The following is an 18,584-nucleotide window of genomic DNA, read 5'->3' on the forward strand; positions in this document are numbered from 1 at the left end:
ACTCGAGAACATTGAGAGATGTCTTTATTAAGATTAGAACGAGTTAATAATCGAAGTTTGCCGTGCAAATGTGGAACCGCGGCGGAGCAATTAGAACCGTGCCGTTTTAAGGGGTAATATTATTTCGAGCGCTGGTGGATTTAGCTAATTTTTCTGAAATTAAGACTGGAGAGGTATGTGACATAATATTCCATATAATAACGCAATTTATTTTCAGTATTTCTAATTCGGAATGGAACGATGCGCCGGATAGTATAATTTTATTTATAAACAATTTGACCAACGCTTGAATACATAAATACTACTAAATATCGAATATTCTTTCACGTGTATATAAATAATATAGGTTTATAAAAAAATCCAACGGAGAACAAAATTTTATTACCCCATGTTAAAAAAGCGAACTATCTATGCGAAAGAAATCGAACATATTTCGAATGTCACTTTAGGCGACATAAGGTGGGCGTACCGCCGCACATCTGCGGTTTGTCTCGGACACATTTATAAATTTATCCGCGTTTCGCGCACCCCACACCGCGTACGTTATGCACACGTGATCGCACCTATTATGTAGACTAATCCACCCTTAATTTGCCCACGGGCCACAAGTCTAGGGGATGGTTGACGAAAATGAACATTTGTTCGCGAGACGCTACGGGAACACCCGCTAGAATCGCCGAAGGCCCGAGGGCAGAAAAACGGCGAACGAACGGCGGACTAGGACGAAAGCCTATTAGCGCTTCACGCTCAGTTACATCATTCGGGAGGCCACAAGAGTGCATATTGCTAAATGCTAGGTGACGGATTTATGGTTTACGACGTCAAGCTAAGGATTTTGAGTAAATAAAGGCAGATACAATAAAGCACATCGATACAAACATACGATTCATAAAAGAAGATCGACAAAATCTACGTTTTCAAACGTGGCCGACCGTTTTTTACAAGCTGACCATGAGGTGATTCATGTGTCCCGAATTTCCACCTCGCGTTTTCACAAAAAAATTTTGACGAAATTATTTTAGAACGTTTTAAGATGCACACAGGAATAAATGAAGTACTTTAAGTAAAATTTGTATTCAATAAAAACTAAAAATAAGTAAGTAAATTTATTAAACACAAAGTATCTTATACATAAACATTTTGCCCAAATCTATTTAGTCCATTAATTTTAAAACTTCTTTAATTTCTACAAATTGAAACTACATTTATATTTAATGTTGTCCCATATCTTATATATTTTACAGTTTTTATAATAGCAAAGGTAGAGTTCGAACTCACTTATAATCATTCCCATAAATTCTAAAATTTATCAGTCCCAATGATGGTTTTACAAAAACGAATGATTTCCAATCGTAAATCTGTCAAACTCCGAATTTATATGGTTTGTATTTAATGTGAATATTTTAAAATGGAAATATTACGTTTGTGTCAATATATTTTCGATAGAATGCCATTGACACGCACAAAACTTGTCGATAAGAATCTTTGCATCATCAATAACTTGATCTTCTGACCTCATGTGATCCGCTATTGAGGTTTAGAAATCTTTTAAAAGAAATTGGGGGCAAAAATAATTCAAGATATTTTAAAATATAAGTCACAGAGTTTGGAAGAATTTTTTTTAATCTAGTTAAAAAATAGTAGAGTTTAAATTGAGGAATCAGTACGTTCCACTGCACTGTTTTTAGGGCAGCATAATTAACCTGATATACGTTCTTGCTTTTTGAAAATTTTGAAAAATTCGTATAATGTATAAATATATAATGTATATTACTGTATTACTTATATTTATATACCCATGTCATTTTTTGGACTTTGTAAAAAAAAATCATATGGTCTTTTGTAATTATTGATTTTGCTTAATCAAATCCCGCATAAAAGTTATCTATCTTTTTTTCTATCTATCTAATATGCGATTAAATCATCTATTCACAAGTACAAAAATATTCAAAGAACTACGTTTAGTAAATTTATATATCTCAAAATGTGCATTTTATTAGAAAATTCTTTTGGATTATTTTATACAAACCCAGTGACATTTTACATTCCGTAAATAATTGAGTTACTTTTTATGTTAATCGAGAGTAATAAAATGAAAATAATCAAAGACAACATTTAATTACCAAGTTATAAATCTGTTCGAATCTGATAAACATGTAAAAGGTGTTGGTTGAATAAATTAAATTTTTTCATCCAAGTATGGGCATAAATCGTTTAGCATAAATATGTATGCGGCAGTGAAAGATTATATTATGAAGATTGTAATATAGTCAAGTAATTAATGTAAATTAACATTTTATGATACCGAAACAGTATCAATTTATGTCGTAAATGTAAATATTGTTATATCAACAAGTTTTTGCATGTTTTAATATTCAAATTAATTTTACATTTTTATTACATTTGAATTTTATTCGATTCAAATAGCCTAACATGGAAAAATATAATTTAGTGGTAATTGATATAATAAAATAGTAATTACTGCAAAATCAAAGCTATTGAATTACATAAACTAATTGTAGTATTGAGTTAATATGATGGCTCATCATGGTTCAATTTTGAAACCACACATTCAATGCAAATGCAATATTCGAAAATTTATGCAAAGTTGAATCAACTTTATTGTTTCCTAATACCGTTAGTAAAATTAAAATTACTTGTATCTATGAGACTTGTTAAAATTTATTTAAACTACTATTTTTATAACCGATTTTATTCCCAAGAACGGCTTCAAAAATACCGCAAAACGATTACTTTATTCCATTATCTCAAATCTGTTAATTTATTCCGACACATATCATAAATTATGTCGGAAATGGATAAAAATTGTAATTTGTCCAGGAACTGGCTAATATTTTCCGAGCAGCACATTTTGTAGTTTAGATCATTTGCAATTACACTAAAATTCTTATCGTAATAATTTATACTCTGCGATAAGTTTTTACAAACAGCTTCTTAACATGCCAGTGGTAAAAAATAAACGAGGAGAAAAATATGAATTTGGAAATGAAATGTATTAAAGACTGCTTTACCAAATAATGATAGTAATGTAGTTACTATGTAGTTACGTTAGTATTTACTCAAAGAAGCACAAATGTAGTGTTATGCCATATGAGGATCAAAATAATCTTCAAGCACTGGCAACTTTAAGAACCAAAAACCATTTCAACCACTGCACAAAATAACCAAATTTATACTATGTTCAGGTTCTCTTATCTATTTTCAAATAATTTCAAAATATAAGAAACTAATTTTTTAAAAACCATTTTTTTTTTCAAAAATTTCAAAATTCCCAAAAATCAATTTTTTTCAGTTTTGAAAAAAATTAAAGTTTAAAAAAGACATTGTTTTCGGTACGGGACGTTCCAGCAATTTGCCTTAAGGCACGATGTCGTGCACCACTAGTTATTTACTTCCATAAAACAACCTGTATTTGAAATGATAGTGATAGTAATTGGTTACGATAAATCTTGTGAACACATTCCGGACTCTATGAATACTTCAGTAATCGTTAATAAATCTATGACCAGATTTTTATTTCTAATGCTAATCTGGTCCATTCGTCTTTATAATAATAATACTACACAGAGACCAAAGAGATGTATCAATGAACGATCGTCGATTGTACCAACGGCGTCCATGTCAGAAAGCATGAATGAGAAACATATTCAATGAACGCGTACACACATATTATTCATGTGGAATAATATTAGAATTTCATTTTAATAATTTATTTGGAACGGTTTGTTCGTATATAAAGTGACGGCACGAGCGATACCAGACCAGTTTGGATTTCGAGACGAAGGTGCGCCAGTTTGTCTTCGGACAGATATTTTTAATGGATAATTAATAATAGTAATTAGTAATTTGTAATTACTTCCCAAAGTGATAAAACGATCTACGAGAAGAAATAATTCTACGATAAGAAAAATATAAGAGCATTGTTGATTTATCATAATGAGTTAGTGGTTACTTAAGTCAACATACTGGTTGTGATGCAGTGGAATCATTTTTTTTTATCGGTATTAAAGCAATTATTATGGATTATCGATGTTTGAAACAACTTATATTTCATTGAGTAAGCTTATTATCATAAGTCGACAATTATATAATATTGTAGTAATGTAAATAACTATTTTTTGAAAGTGAAAATCTAACTCTTATGTCAAATCAACAACTACATTACTCTACATCTTGGCAATAGCTATATTAGTATAACTCTATATTGAATTTTTATGTAAAGAAGTATAATAAATGGCATGTAAAATTATAATTTAATGTAAGTTATAAGCAGTGGTGTTGTCGAGCCGGAACGCGCCGGAACGCGCCGGAACGTCGCAAATCATTTTTGAGCCGGAACGCGTTCCGGCAAGAAAAAATATAAAAACATCGCTACATACAGAAAATGATTTAATAAGTAAATTTTATACGTTATTATTCAACTAATTTTTATTAAATGTTATTATTGTAATAAACATACATATAATATGTGCACAAAATGGGTTTTGTAATAATTTTTTGTTTCTTTCCTTTTCGAACGGAACCGGAAAAACATGAAAACCGGTTTTAGAACCGGTTTTTAAATTTTAGCGTTCCGGCAAAAAATATTAGCACAAAACCACTGGTTTTATCAAAGCCGTCTTTAATTTAGTAACAAATTGAGGTGTATGAACTTCTTATAGAAAAAATAATATTTATAAATTAAAATCTTACATTCATTCGCATTTCTTATACGCTAACATCTACATCATAGGTTCCTATTCATGTATTTTTATAGCCTTACGTGTGCCTATACGTTGCATTCTATACTACACGCCTTACATCTGCACCATACGCTATATTTCATTATATACTCTCAAATCCCTACATTGTACACCGAATACACCTAACCTATATCTACTATATATCCTATTACCTATAATTTCCCTTACACGCTACATTAACCCTACCGAGAATCGAACCCGGGTCCGCCGCGTGGCACGCGACGACCTTATCCACTACACCACCGTAACGCTACAATCAACCGTTCTTTTTCGCGTGTCGTCGCGCCACCTTAGTATTAATTACCTAATTAATTAGAAAATGACCCGCGGAAACAACAGTGCGTCCCATATTATATTATTAGTGGGGGTACCCGATAGGGTAGTGGTTAAGGTGCGCGACTTCCACGCGGAGGTCCCGGGTTCAATTCCCGGTATAGACAATAGATAATATATATAATAGGTAGAGATAATACATCGGGCGTAAGGTAAACCTATATAATATAGGTGAATATATAAATTAGACAGTAGTATTTATAAGAAGTATAAGGTATGTAGGTATATAATAAGTTAATGACGGTATAGGTATCTCACGGTATGATAGATAATAGATATTTATCGATGATATACAATAATATAATATAGTATGATAGGTAATAGGTTATCTATCATATTATTAGGTTAAGTCTTATAAAGTATTGTAATAAATCTTGAGTACTTTTATATCATAATAAATACCTGTAGGTATTAATGAATACAAATAATACCAGAATAAATATGATTAATGTCATTGAAGAATATAAATTATGTACTCAATGATTCCCTCATACTTGTACAATTTAATGTATAGACTAGCTGTGTATAATAGAGTTAATTATATAAAAAGTCAATATATTAGATTTGTGAGTTCTTATCGAAATATATCAAATTTTTTGAACCGGATTTTAAATTTTAGCGTTCCGACAAAAAAAATATTAGCACAACACCACTGGTTATAAGATATATGAATCAATATTTAAAATTTATGCTTCACTTATGTTTTTATACTAGGAAACAATAAATTTAAATGTGCAAAAAGCAGTTTATCATAGATCATGTATAGTTATCCGAATTGCCCTTACATATGAATAATTTAGTCACGTGCCGCCAACATAAAAATTATTATTTTTATTTCATATTTCTATTACTTGGCTGACCCAATTCAAATCAAACTATTTATTACAAATATTTCATTCTTACTTTAATTATAAATAATGAGTAGTCAACTATGATATATCGCCCATGTCAGCAAATGTTTTAATGAATGAGTTTCTCCACATTTACTTATATAATCATATGTTGTTCTCTATGTACAGTTAGATCGTTCCAAACACTGATTCAGTTCCTTCCAGACAATAAATTTGATTTAATCACTCGACTTCGGTTATTTTTTGTAATTTGTAGACTTGTACAACTTATCTTTTACCATCTATAATTAATTACTACTGGAGGTAAGTATATGGAATATGCTGCATTTTTTGTGTAGGAATGATGTTGATGCCCCAATTAGCAACCATAGAGGTAATTAATAAGTACTACTTTTTTATATATTCTTGAGCACTAAAATGAATATGCTTACACAAGCTGGATAAGTATAATTTATATCCTATAATCAAATAAAAATAGAGTACAAAAGCAAAACAGTATAAACAGGAATATTCATAGTGATTATTGTAGTAAATATTTACTGATTTGCTAATTTAACGAAGATCAGGCGGTACATTTCTTTTTAGATAGGTGATTATACAAATATTGGCATTTTAAGTGGATTAGATTAGGGCGTTTGTGTAAACATATTTATATACTACTTTTTCAGCATAAGCATTATATTACGCTATATTTATTACCTTGCACGTGAGATACGCGCCAATTACAAAATGTATACCACGTGGTATATTATGAGTAAAAATGTTGTTTGAAGAGAAACGATGTTTTGATTTAAAATTTAAAATTAGAAACATTTCATTTTTTACATTGTACTATCTACAACCCTCTCCCAGTTTGTTTATACTTTGTTGATATTTGTTTAAGTCAAAAATACAAGGGTGGTGTAATAGTTAGGTACTAGGTAGAGTGCAATATCTGCGCCGTCCCAGCATTCGCGCACTGAGCAAATATTCGAGTACAGGAATACACACACACACACACATATATATATATATATATATATATATATATATAAATATACATGTACGTTTATATGAATATGAATCTGTATCCATTACGCAAGTGTGTAGTCGCGTGCCTTTCGAAATGTGTCGCGCCGAGATATCTGACTTCAATATTGACGCAAACACACGTGCCGGTGCCGGTTGACGGTTCGTCATCGGCCGAAAAAGGGTGATCGCATTGTGTATTGTTTACCTCGATGGATGCACATGTCCTTATACGCCAATCACATATTATAATCTTTGTTGCTATAAATTAAACTTTAATTTTTACTTTCTCCGCGCCACCTAACACAGAATTGATCCAGAATATGAGTTGTAGAAACATATCATTTAGTATAGCTGCCTTACACTACGTGTCTAATATAATTTTTACATATTTGCCGAGGAATGAAAAAATTACCAAATAATATAGACAGTGGCGGCGCTAGACCATTCGTGGGCGTCGGCGAAATTCGTTTGCGAGGCCCCCCTTTTTTGGCAGTTGCAAGTTGACTAGTGGTACATGGCATCGTGCCTAAAGGCAAATTGCTGAAACTTTTCGTGCCGTAATTTAAATTTTTGAAAAGCTTTAAAAAAATTTGAAAAGTGAAAGAAATTGACTTTTTTTAATTTGAAATATTTTGTTGAAAATTTCGAACTTTTTTTAATAGCAATTACGTTGTTTTAGCTGCTTAGAGACGAAATATCGAAGCGCGTAAACGCCGCGTTGCAGTCTAATTTAACTCACTATTAATTAAAATCTTTATAAAATATCTGATCATTTGATGTGCATATGCCAAATGGCTTTTGTTGTGCTTTTTTACTGGATTTTCAAAACCGCTAGACCTGCCTTCCTAAAAATGTAATCAGTTTAGCACTTTTTGCCCCGTATCTTCAAAACGGCTTATCCTGCCTTTGCCAAAAAACAGTCAGCACGTCTTCTTACCTTCGATACATGTCAAATGTTTTCTGAATTTTTCAAATTGGTTGGTCCATGTTCGCGAAATCGTCGACGAAAATTTGCCAAAATGTTCAGAAATCTTTGAAGATATATAAAAATTTTTGTTTTAAACTTTTTTGCGAGTACAGTAACAGTTTTTTTTTTGAAAAAAGATTTTTACAATAAATTACGAAGAAACTGTGCGGTCGATCTTGACGAAAAACAATTCAGCACGATCGCCAACTGAAAACTTTCGATGAGTTTTTGAATTTTTAAAATTGGTTCAGAAATGTCAAAATGTTGTTTTTTTAAGACGCTTTAATTTTTTGTTGACGATATCAGAGCGGATCAACCGATTTAAAGGATTTAAAAAACATTCGATTCGTGTTGATAAATTGTCAAAGGCAGGTTCAGCGGTTTCGGAGATACAAAAAAAGTTTAAAAGGTTATCAATTTTATTTGAAAGAACTGATCATCCCAATAGAATGTTTAAAAAAATATATTGCTTGTGTTGACGGTGTGAAATAATGATTAGTTTCAAATTAACAGTTTTTGTTATTATCTCATTGTTATTTCTCATTGATCAATTTTTATTGATCATTGATTACTTTTATTCCTCGAATATTTAATTACTGTTTCGATACGTTAAGATTCCCACTCGTATGTATTTCCAAAAAGAACGATGATTTACATTGTGCTCACATAAGAAATACACAAATATAAACAACCAGAAAATTAGCTCGCGCGAAGTTGTTTAGATTTAATAATCTATAGTGTTGACAGACGATATTAGATAATGTCCATAAAAGATAAAAGAGTAAAATGATAGTGCCTGTAAACACCTTCTTTACTCGCACATCCGTATGAAAATTAACTAAATTTTAAATAATTAAAATTTTTCCGGGGCCTCTTGCGGGGCCCCCCCAGGCGCGAGGCCGTCGGCGGCCGCCGACACCGCCGACGCCTAGCGCCGCTACTGAATATAGATAATCTTTAAGCAAGTTGACATACAAGATGAGAAATGAATATAACTTGCAACTTGCAAGTTTTTACTTTAAATACCTTGACTAGATATAGACTTTTGTTCAACTGTACACACTTTACTAATTTTATTTTGAAAATACGAATTCAAGATAACTTTAATTGTGCAGTACAATCTTCCGTGTCCTTTTTACTGGCACTTTACTCTTCGAATTATGAAAGATCAAAATTAAGTAGTTATTACCCTTTAAAAATCCCTTACTACAATACAATACAAAAGCCGCTTTTTATTAGGGGTTGCAGTCGAATGTTTTGGTTACGGCAGTTCGGTGATACAAAAAATCAAAAGTGAGCACGCGATGCGTGTACAGTGTATTAAAAAAAATATTTTTTGTCCGAGCATGAATTTGCATATTTGCATATTTACATAGCGCCGCTCTCGCGGGTGCCCTCGCTAAACGTTTGTTGAACAACAGAATTACACGACTGACGCTCGGACGAAATTCACTGATTTCGCGTACGCGTATCGCACGGCGGACAGAGGACTGTGAACGGCGGAAGGCGGACGGCGGAAGGCGGACGACGCGATGACGATCCAGCCAGCCCATCGGTCATATACCGATACGATTTATAGGTTTATTTATTAACTTTTTGATATAAGAGACAAAAGACAGTAACTGTCTTTTCATATTGATATAGGAATTAAACATTTGTTTTTTCATGTCGTGGTCATGTATTCAACGCCTAATGAAAAAATATTTAATTAAAATACATAATATCTGATCAGTCATCACTTACGTTTCAATCTTAAATGTTCCAAAATTTTCGAATATATAATAATAAAAAATTGAAAATTATATTTAATTCATCATTTACTCTCTATCCAACAATTTTTTCATTCTGCAAAACGCTAAATCCATCATTGTATTATCATTCAATCTACGAGTGCCGATTCTTAATCAACGCCTGCGGCATTTGAATTTACAGAATGAATCGTTGATTTGAGAACAAATGTTCATTTTCTAAACCCACCCCTTCGGATGGAGGGTGAACTGGTCTCGTCATAATAATAGGTGTGATCACGTGTGCCTGATTCTGAGCCCCCGAGGCTATGCGATTCATCTATCCGATGAGGAATCGATGATGGAATTGTTGTACTTCTATAGGCAATGCGATTTTAATATTGATTGATTATTGATACATAATCAATCATGGTAATAATATTTTATATTTGCAGCTTGATCAAGCAGCTTTGATATATTTTTACTCAATAACTACGTTTTAAATTAAAAATAAAAGGTGTAAACTGTAGTTTCATCAAAATTAATCTACATTTTATCGCCAACAATATCATTATTATTATAATCGACTACATCGTGCTTAGCATGTCTAAGTGATAAATTACACGTTTATCTCTTTGCACATTGTACCAAAGACCTTTATAGATCATTATACCCAAACAAGGTCTTGAAAATCTACTAAAATTCATCGGGTGTATCAGTTGATGGTCACGTACTTCGGAATCACGTAAATTTCAAACGGCCAAGACGATATCTTTCGGCCCCGTACGTGTGGGAGTTGTCTTATTCCATCATCGCTAAATTTTCCCATATTCGAGGGGGTTTATCATCCAATTTCTCATATATTAAACACTCTGTAAATATATTCATTCATAACTTGCCCATAGAAACTGTTATCTGTCCGGGAATCCCTTTTTTATTCAGATAAAGAACGATAGCTTTATTACGAGAGTTGCACTGACCGTCTGAATAATTCATGAAATGTTTCAATTTACTTAACACTTTCATCGTGTTATGAAATGCGAATAAGCTTTTATGGGGTCTTATCAAAAACGTTTTGCAGAAATTTATTTTAATATGGACATGTACATATTTCTCCAGGGCAGGATGATATGATAATGATGCAAATTAGATTTGGAATCGAAAATAATAAATAAGAATAATATAATCGAAATTTTAACTATTTAAATGTGCCGAATTTAATAAACAAATGGTATTGACAGTTTAAATATCATTCAAAAAAAAATATTGAAAGTTATTTTAGACTTCTATTTGAGGCCTGTTATACAAATCATTTAATCATTGGGTATGGTTTTTGTTTGTTTTAACTAAAAGTATTCTATTCACTGAAAAAAAGTCAAACTGTAATTTGAAATGTATGAAAGATTAACGATTATTACAATAAAAGATTATTAATTTGAAAATTTCGTATATTAAAAATTCACTCTCAGAATATAAAGTTCCACAGTAACCATTCGCTCACCCTTATCTTTAAAAACAAATCAATGCAAACCAAATTTAATTTTTAAACATTCTGAACTCTACAATATTATTTTTCCTATCCTGTTTGTCTACTTTATAACTTTTCCTACCCCGGTCCTGAACATCATACATATGCAGCAAAAACCCAAAGACTAAAATGCGGTCTGAATAAAACGGTTTTTCTTTTTAGGAAAAATTGTTATTTCAACAACCCCTTTCTCGTGGAATATATTACCAAAGAAAACTGACCGTCCGGCCCCATTAACGTTTCAATATACATGCACATTTAGATTTATATTTGAACAAAGTACGAAAAGAGAGATGATTGTCAAACTTTGGTAAAAGAAAAAGAAATATAGCTTTACTTTCGAGTAAAGAAATACATCTTTACTCGAAAAAATTGATGTATGTGCGATACAACTTTTCGTCGACAAATTTCAGAGCACGGTTTAACGGATTTGAATGATTCATCAGAACATTCGATTCCTATTGATGAAGAGACATGCTGATTAGTTATTGGCGAATGCGGAGCAAAAAAGGCAAAAATGGCAATTCACTTTTTGAGAGAACGGAACGCCCAATTTGAATGATTCAAAAAATATTCCACTTGTAATGACAAAATGAAGAATTGATTGAATTTTTGGGATGAGAGGCCCAGCGGTTTCGTAGACCAAAAAGGAGGATTAAAAATGTCATTTTATAAATTGATATTTTATAAAAATTTCAATAATAAGTGCAATATTTGTTTCCATTGCTATTAGTTCCGTACAAAGATCTATAATGCTCAAAGTTCACTTACTTCAAGCAAAAGTTTTCGACATTTTCGACAGTATGATCAACTCTTGAATGGGTTTCAAAATTCTCAAAGAATTCGTCATTTTTGTATGTTTTTTCAAGAAATTCGAAATTTACCAAAAAATCTATTTGATTCACTTATATAGACAATCTAACATTTGTTCAGTATTTCTTATTAGTGTAGATGAATAATTTATTTCAAATGGAGTCAACAAAACAACAAAATTTTGTTAGATTTCTATTAATAATTGTGTTCTGATAATATTGTGTCATAAATATGAAACATTTACATTCAAGATCAAGCTTTTTCCTCCTCGATTGGCAAGCACGCGACTCCTTGACATATCTCCTCCTGGGTGCCCACCTTTTCTGTGTATCTCTTTTAATATATATCACCGCGGCGATATTTTATCACATGCGCAGATAAAAACACAAAAAAGCAAAAAATACAAATAAAATAAAGAAAAAACAAAACAAGTAAGATTGATTCATCTCTGATGCGTAGCGCAGAAGTTCGCTCCGGTGGGCAAAAGAATGGCAAAGGAAGAAGTTTCAATGCAGACGATGGTGCTTCGCTATGCAAATGCTTTTTAAGTATTTGCCTTGTGAATTATTCATCGCAGGAGTTATTTCAAATCTTCTTTACTCGTGACAGAATTCACACGCTTCCACAAAAATAATGGTTTTTGAACGAACAATTTCGATGGAGCTAATTAGGGAGATTATTGTCAACAAAAAGCGAAAGCATTTGACGCGAAAAATAAAGCTAATTTTATTAAGTACCTACTCGTCGATAGTTGTTATAATCCATATCAACTTGGTCCATTGCGTTGTTATTGAGCTATTAAATTCTTGCTAATTGACATTTTATATTCATCCATGCTAAGTTATTATGTTTTCTTAAGTAAAATAAACATCAACCTTATTATTACCCATTGCTAATTTTAGATGATGACTTTATTACGATTGTCACCTAAAATAACAATTATTATAAGCAAGTACCTCCATTAACTAATTCGTCACATTAAGTCAATAATTGAATGCATATATAATCAATTATCGACCATCAATATGTTTATAAGCTATTAACATATTATTGAACCTGCAATTATATTATTATTTCCCATACAATTATTTTGATCTAGAAAGCATTATTGTAAGCTTGCAGAGTAGGTAGGTAGGTACCTACTAATAAAAATCAAATCAAATTATCAATATTATCAAATAGTTAATGAATAGCAATAATGAATGAAATATAAATAAATTATCGCTACTATTTTATTGTGAGCATTCTACCTATTTAGATTTTGTAGTATTTTTATTACATTAGTGTGTCCATAAAATAGTATCGTGATAAATTATTATTTCTCCCGGAAAATGTTTTCCGAGCGTGCCTGACATTCTGTTCTCTGACCTTTCGCGATCATCCGGTTCGCGTTTAGATTCAAAACTACAATACACGATTTTTGAAGACTTGCAGTAAAACAGTGATATAAATTACGTGGTGGACGAAAGAACAAAAACAAAAACAACGAAATGAAAAAAACATACATATAATAAAAAGTGAAATCAGATAACGAAGCGAATAAATGCTTCCCGTTTCGGAATTTATAGTTTCCTGCGCCGCGCGAATGAGATGCCCGTTGACTGCGTTCGCGTGAATGTGTTTCAATTTTACACACGCGTCTGTGTCACGTCGATCGGCACTACGACGACTACGACGACTACGACGATGCGACTGTTTCAGTCGCTTTTTGTTAAAACAGGAAAAATGAATTGTTCGAAAAATAAAATAAAACAAAAAACAAAAAAGTTGACTATTTGTACAGCGTTACGCACCGGCTATCGATCGAACAGATAAGTGAGCGGAGAAAAAACAATAGGGAACGACGATGACGATCACGCATGATCTTTTTTATTGCGGAAATTAAATGATTAACCTAAAATTAGGCTAATTAAATGTTTTCACGATTTGTAGAAATTTGTTGCTTTTTATTATGTAATTGAATAGAACCGTGTTATTATAGAGAGATTAATTGCATGATCATTATCATAAGGCCCGATTCACACTAGCACTGATAAACATTTTTTTTCAGCATTCTATTATTGAGAACGATTATATAAAAAGTAACAAAAAAGACGATATATTTGTAACTAAAAAACGTTACGTTTAGTGAATAGATTGTGTAAATATACAAAGAACTTTTTATATTTTTCTTTTCCGAAATAAATTCATGTTAAAAATTAGTCATCGCTTCTAGAATAGCTCCAGGTCATACCTTATGTTGCCGTATAAATTAAAATGAAACATTAGACTGTACTCATTTGTAAAAATATCATTTTGAAGCAAGACTCAAGGAATCGAACAATTTAAACGCATACAGGAGAATATAATAATTTTTTTTTGTTTTATTCCGAATGTCCGGCACAATGAGCCGTCGACGTTGGGTACGTGACGCTGGCGCGTGACGGAATTCTGTTTGTCACATACAGCACACTTTTCGAACGCCACAATGAAAAACCAAATCATAAAAGAGTCCGGGAACACTCGAAGAATAATACAATAAGACCTGGCAGCCAGTCGAACAGTTCAGCCAAGTCAGGCAACCTACCCGAGAGCACGGCCGCGATCGTCGTTCGTCGACGACAGGAAACCGTATTTGAAAGGCCGTGTATATTTCAAATTAGTCGAGAACAAAAACACGATTTTCTGTTGAAACGTTATAACTATACTCTCGGTTTTACGAATACACCAACACATATTCTATACGAACCTTATTCTATAGATTTGAATAATATCCGGCCGTGAAATCGTGAAACTTTTCATTTCTTACTCATTATTAAGAATCCTTTTCTTAAGTATAACATCGGAGCGCAATATTTCAAGTGTTACCTGGAACCGGACTTTTGTTGCGACAGTAGTCATTACTATTGTGAAGAACGTTTGATTTGTATTATTCATTAACATATATATAACCATAAGGCAAGTGCATTCGATAAAAACACTCAAATTAAAATTACATATAACTACAAAAGAAACCAATCATTGCAAAGACCAATCTACAAGACATTTCGCTACTTGTTGCAATATAATCTGGTTCTTTGAGACACGTATTAAAATCGAGTTTCATTCGAGGTGCACGGTGAGCTTATATTTATTTTATCTTTTTTAAGCCGACTGTAAGGAGACAACTGTTCGACTGGTAACCCCCATATATAGATAAATGTCATTTTAATTCAACGCTAACAAGTCTTAAGGAGATAGTTGAGCATGTTTATGCTGGCGACACCTGCTTTCGGAACTTCTGCGCCTGGTCGGCAGAAAGAAAGGAAGGAATCGATTTCTGACAAATATATTATAATCTTGATTGATTAAAATATACTTAATCACCGAACTTTTGTTACATATTTTGAAAAATTGGTAACGTGAGGATTTGAATGCGCCATGAAATGTCAACTCACAGTTGACAGAATTAAGTATGGCAGCCAAAAGCCACTCTCGTAAAATATTGCTTGATATATATTATATGACGATCCGTGTTTCCTTCGCGAGTAAAATGCACATCGGTAATTACATAGGAGCTCGTGTAGTCATAAAGACACACACAGTCGGTCACCCAGCGTTGGCTCCTATCTGTTGAGCAAATCTTCACGCTGGAGAGCGTATCGCGTGAAATTCTCTATTATTTTATATTATTATTTCCCCATTACGTCGTGGTCGGCCATTTTGCTCGACTTGTTTATGCCGCTAATGAAATCATCGGAGCGAGACCCGGTGGCAGCGATTCATGCAACGGCGGCCGTGACGCGGCGACGTTTTCATTTTTTTTCGCTCTTTTCGCGCTTTTCGCTTTTTCCCTACCCGATCGGTTTTCACTGGCGGGTATGACAGATTTCATTGAGATACTAAAATCTAGTACTACACCATATCGATGCTGTGTTAAAAATATTAACAAAGTCTTTGATTTGTCATGAGAAGGGTGAAACCTGCTGCTCATAGAAGAAAATTTCCATGCACTTCATGGTTATCTGATTGCAGATCTGGTAATAGAAAGACTTCACAATACCGTAAAAACAGATATATGTTGGCTATAATGGGAGTTACTATTTAGTAGAGAAATAGTTTCTAATGTCAGAATCCAAATTGTACCTAACCTTTTTTAATCAACCTTTTATATAAATAAGGAGTTAAACAAAGAATTATGAATTTAAGGGTATTTTCAATTAAAACGTTGTATCTTCAAACCATCGTTCAAGATAATGTTAGAATTTATTTTATCTGATTCAAGGCATGTCAAAAATGAATTAGGGTGATGGACAAGGGCTTAATAGCAGATTTCAAAAAAGCATTTCTACGGGATAATTTGAACCTAGTTGCTTGACTAACAACTTAATTAAAAAACTAACTGACTTTGTTGGCAGGTGGAACGAAATGAATCGTAAACTAAACAATCATAAGTTTTAAGATTTATAAACAGATTTATATGTAAAATGCTAGACGTGACTTATCATTTAATTTTATTAACAAATTATCTATCAATCTTTTGGAAACTTTATTGACTATAATTATAATTTGTATAAGTGAAATCATTGTATGAATTCTTCTAACTGCCTTAATAACCATAAAATTAATTTATATGTGAAATGACGACAAACAAAATATACAAAAATTTTAAAGTAGCATAAGAGTGATCATTGCAATTTTCACACCCAAGTCAAAATTGTAAAATTTAGCAGGTAGCATTTAATACACCTGTATGTTGAAATCTTTTTTCTACGTGCATGTTCTCATATTCCATGGCCTTCGTTTTCCTGGATCTTGTTAAAATTCCCGAAAAATACAATTAGATAAATTAAACGCAATTAATTTAAAACTCGTAAACCTTGGTTAGTTTTGACAAATTAACAAATGAATTGTTCTTTCGTTCGTTCCTTAGTTCCACCATAGTCTTCTCTGAATCCCCGAATCGTCGGTGTTCATTCATAAGTCGACGGACACCTGCTTCTCAGTGCCTTGTGCCTTTTTGAAGAAATAACTGCCGTAAAGATGATACACCGAGATAAGATGACACATGTGCTCGAGAACGGGCCGAGAAAAAAATGAAAAAATTAAATGCCCAGCCGTTTATACGCTAACATACACCTTGACTCCGAATACAGTGACGTATTAACAGACAAAAAAGTAATGGATACAAATATTGCGAGCATCTGTATTAAATATTTATGGAGAGGAAAATAAGATTTGTTCTGAAAAATTGGGTTCAACTAGTATCAATCCTTGTATGTGTAATTTTCTTTAATATATTACTAAAAGCTTTCTAAAATAAACAAAGGTGTACTGTAGTTTATTACCCTTTCCTGGATTGTATGTAGCTTCTTGCTGAATACAAATATATTTTGAAAAACAGTTAGTTATTTGTCAAAATTTAATGATTATTTATTTGAATTATTTATTAATGTAAATATTAAATAGCCCACAGAATAGATCTAGAGCAACTAAAAATTATTTACCGATATCTAGTTAAGTAAACCTATTAGACTTCTCCATGATTTCCTATTTCCCAAGTACGTCCCTGTCCGAATCGCTTTCTGGTCGGTTATTAAGTCCACCCTAAGACGAGTCGTACTTTAGCTCTAAGACGTCGTCGTATTCTTATAAGAATGATTGTGGCTCGGCTATATGTGCCTGTTGTACAGGTGCGATATCATGTTACAAAACGAAAAATAAAATGGCAATCATATGTAAGGAGCCGTTAATATGTAAATAAGGCATTATTTACGGCTTAACGTAAGAAATGGAAGAGTATTATACATGGATGGGTTTATACTCTAGTACGGAAGAAATTGAAAAGTGTTGCGTCTTTTTATGATGTAGATCTAATTTGGTTTCGTTGTTGTTGGATGTAATTGTGTTTATTGGTGTTGGTATCATTTACTATTCATCCTAGACCATATTAGGTTTCACAAGTTCTGCACTTTATTAAATATATATATATATATATATATATATATATATATATATTCTGTAATTACTCAGATACTGATCAGTGAAAACTGAGATCTCATCCTGCACAATCCGAAATATTAAATGACCAGCATTAAAGGGGAGGCGTGAACATGTGACACCATTAACGATTATATCTTTGCAATGTAATTTGGATTAAGTTTATCTACTACGAAAATCTTTGCAATCTATAATATACATCTAACGAAGATGTCGGAAACCCTACAGGTCCTAAATACGGCATAAAACGTTTCATAATCCGTACTAGTGTAATTGTAGTAATTGTCAGAACTTCAATATCATATAAGGTAGGGAACTTTGATGATCACTATACTAAGAATCTCTTGAAAATGAAAGTGAAGTAATATTGAAGAAAATACAGATTGTCTGAAGGTAAATTAAGATCCTAATTAAAGGGTTAAGTTAGATGTCTGTTGAGTTGTAAAAGGCAGCTGCTTCTATTATATAAATTATTTTGGTAATATATATTTTCAATTCATTATTTAGAAAAAAGTCGTTAGAAACTTATTGTTAGATTTTGTTTTACTGTTACAAAATATCTATTTATTGATAAATTTCAACGGTTTGATTTTTATATATAAAATAATTCAGCTATGTGAAGTCAATATATTT

This window comes from Ctenocephalides felis, unplaced genomic scaffold (genome assembly GCF_003426905.1).
Source record: "Ctenocephalides felis isolate EL2017-DRISC unplaced genomic scaffold, ASM342690v1 CF-g0.4_SCAFFOLD_01170, whole genome shotgun sequence".
Classification (NCBI taxonomy): Eukaryota; Metazoa; Arthropoda; class Insecta; order Siphonaptera; family Pulicidae; genus Ctenocephalides; species Ctenocephalides felis.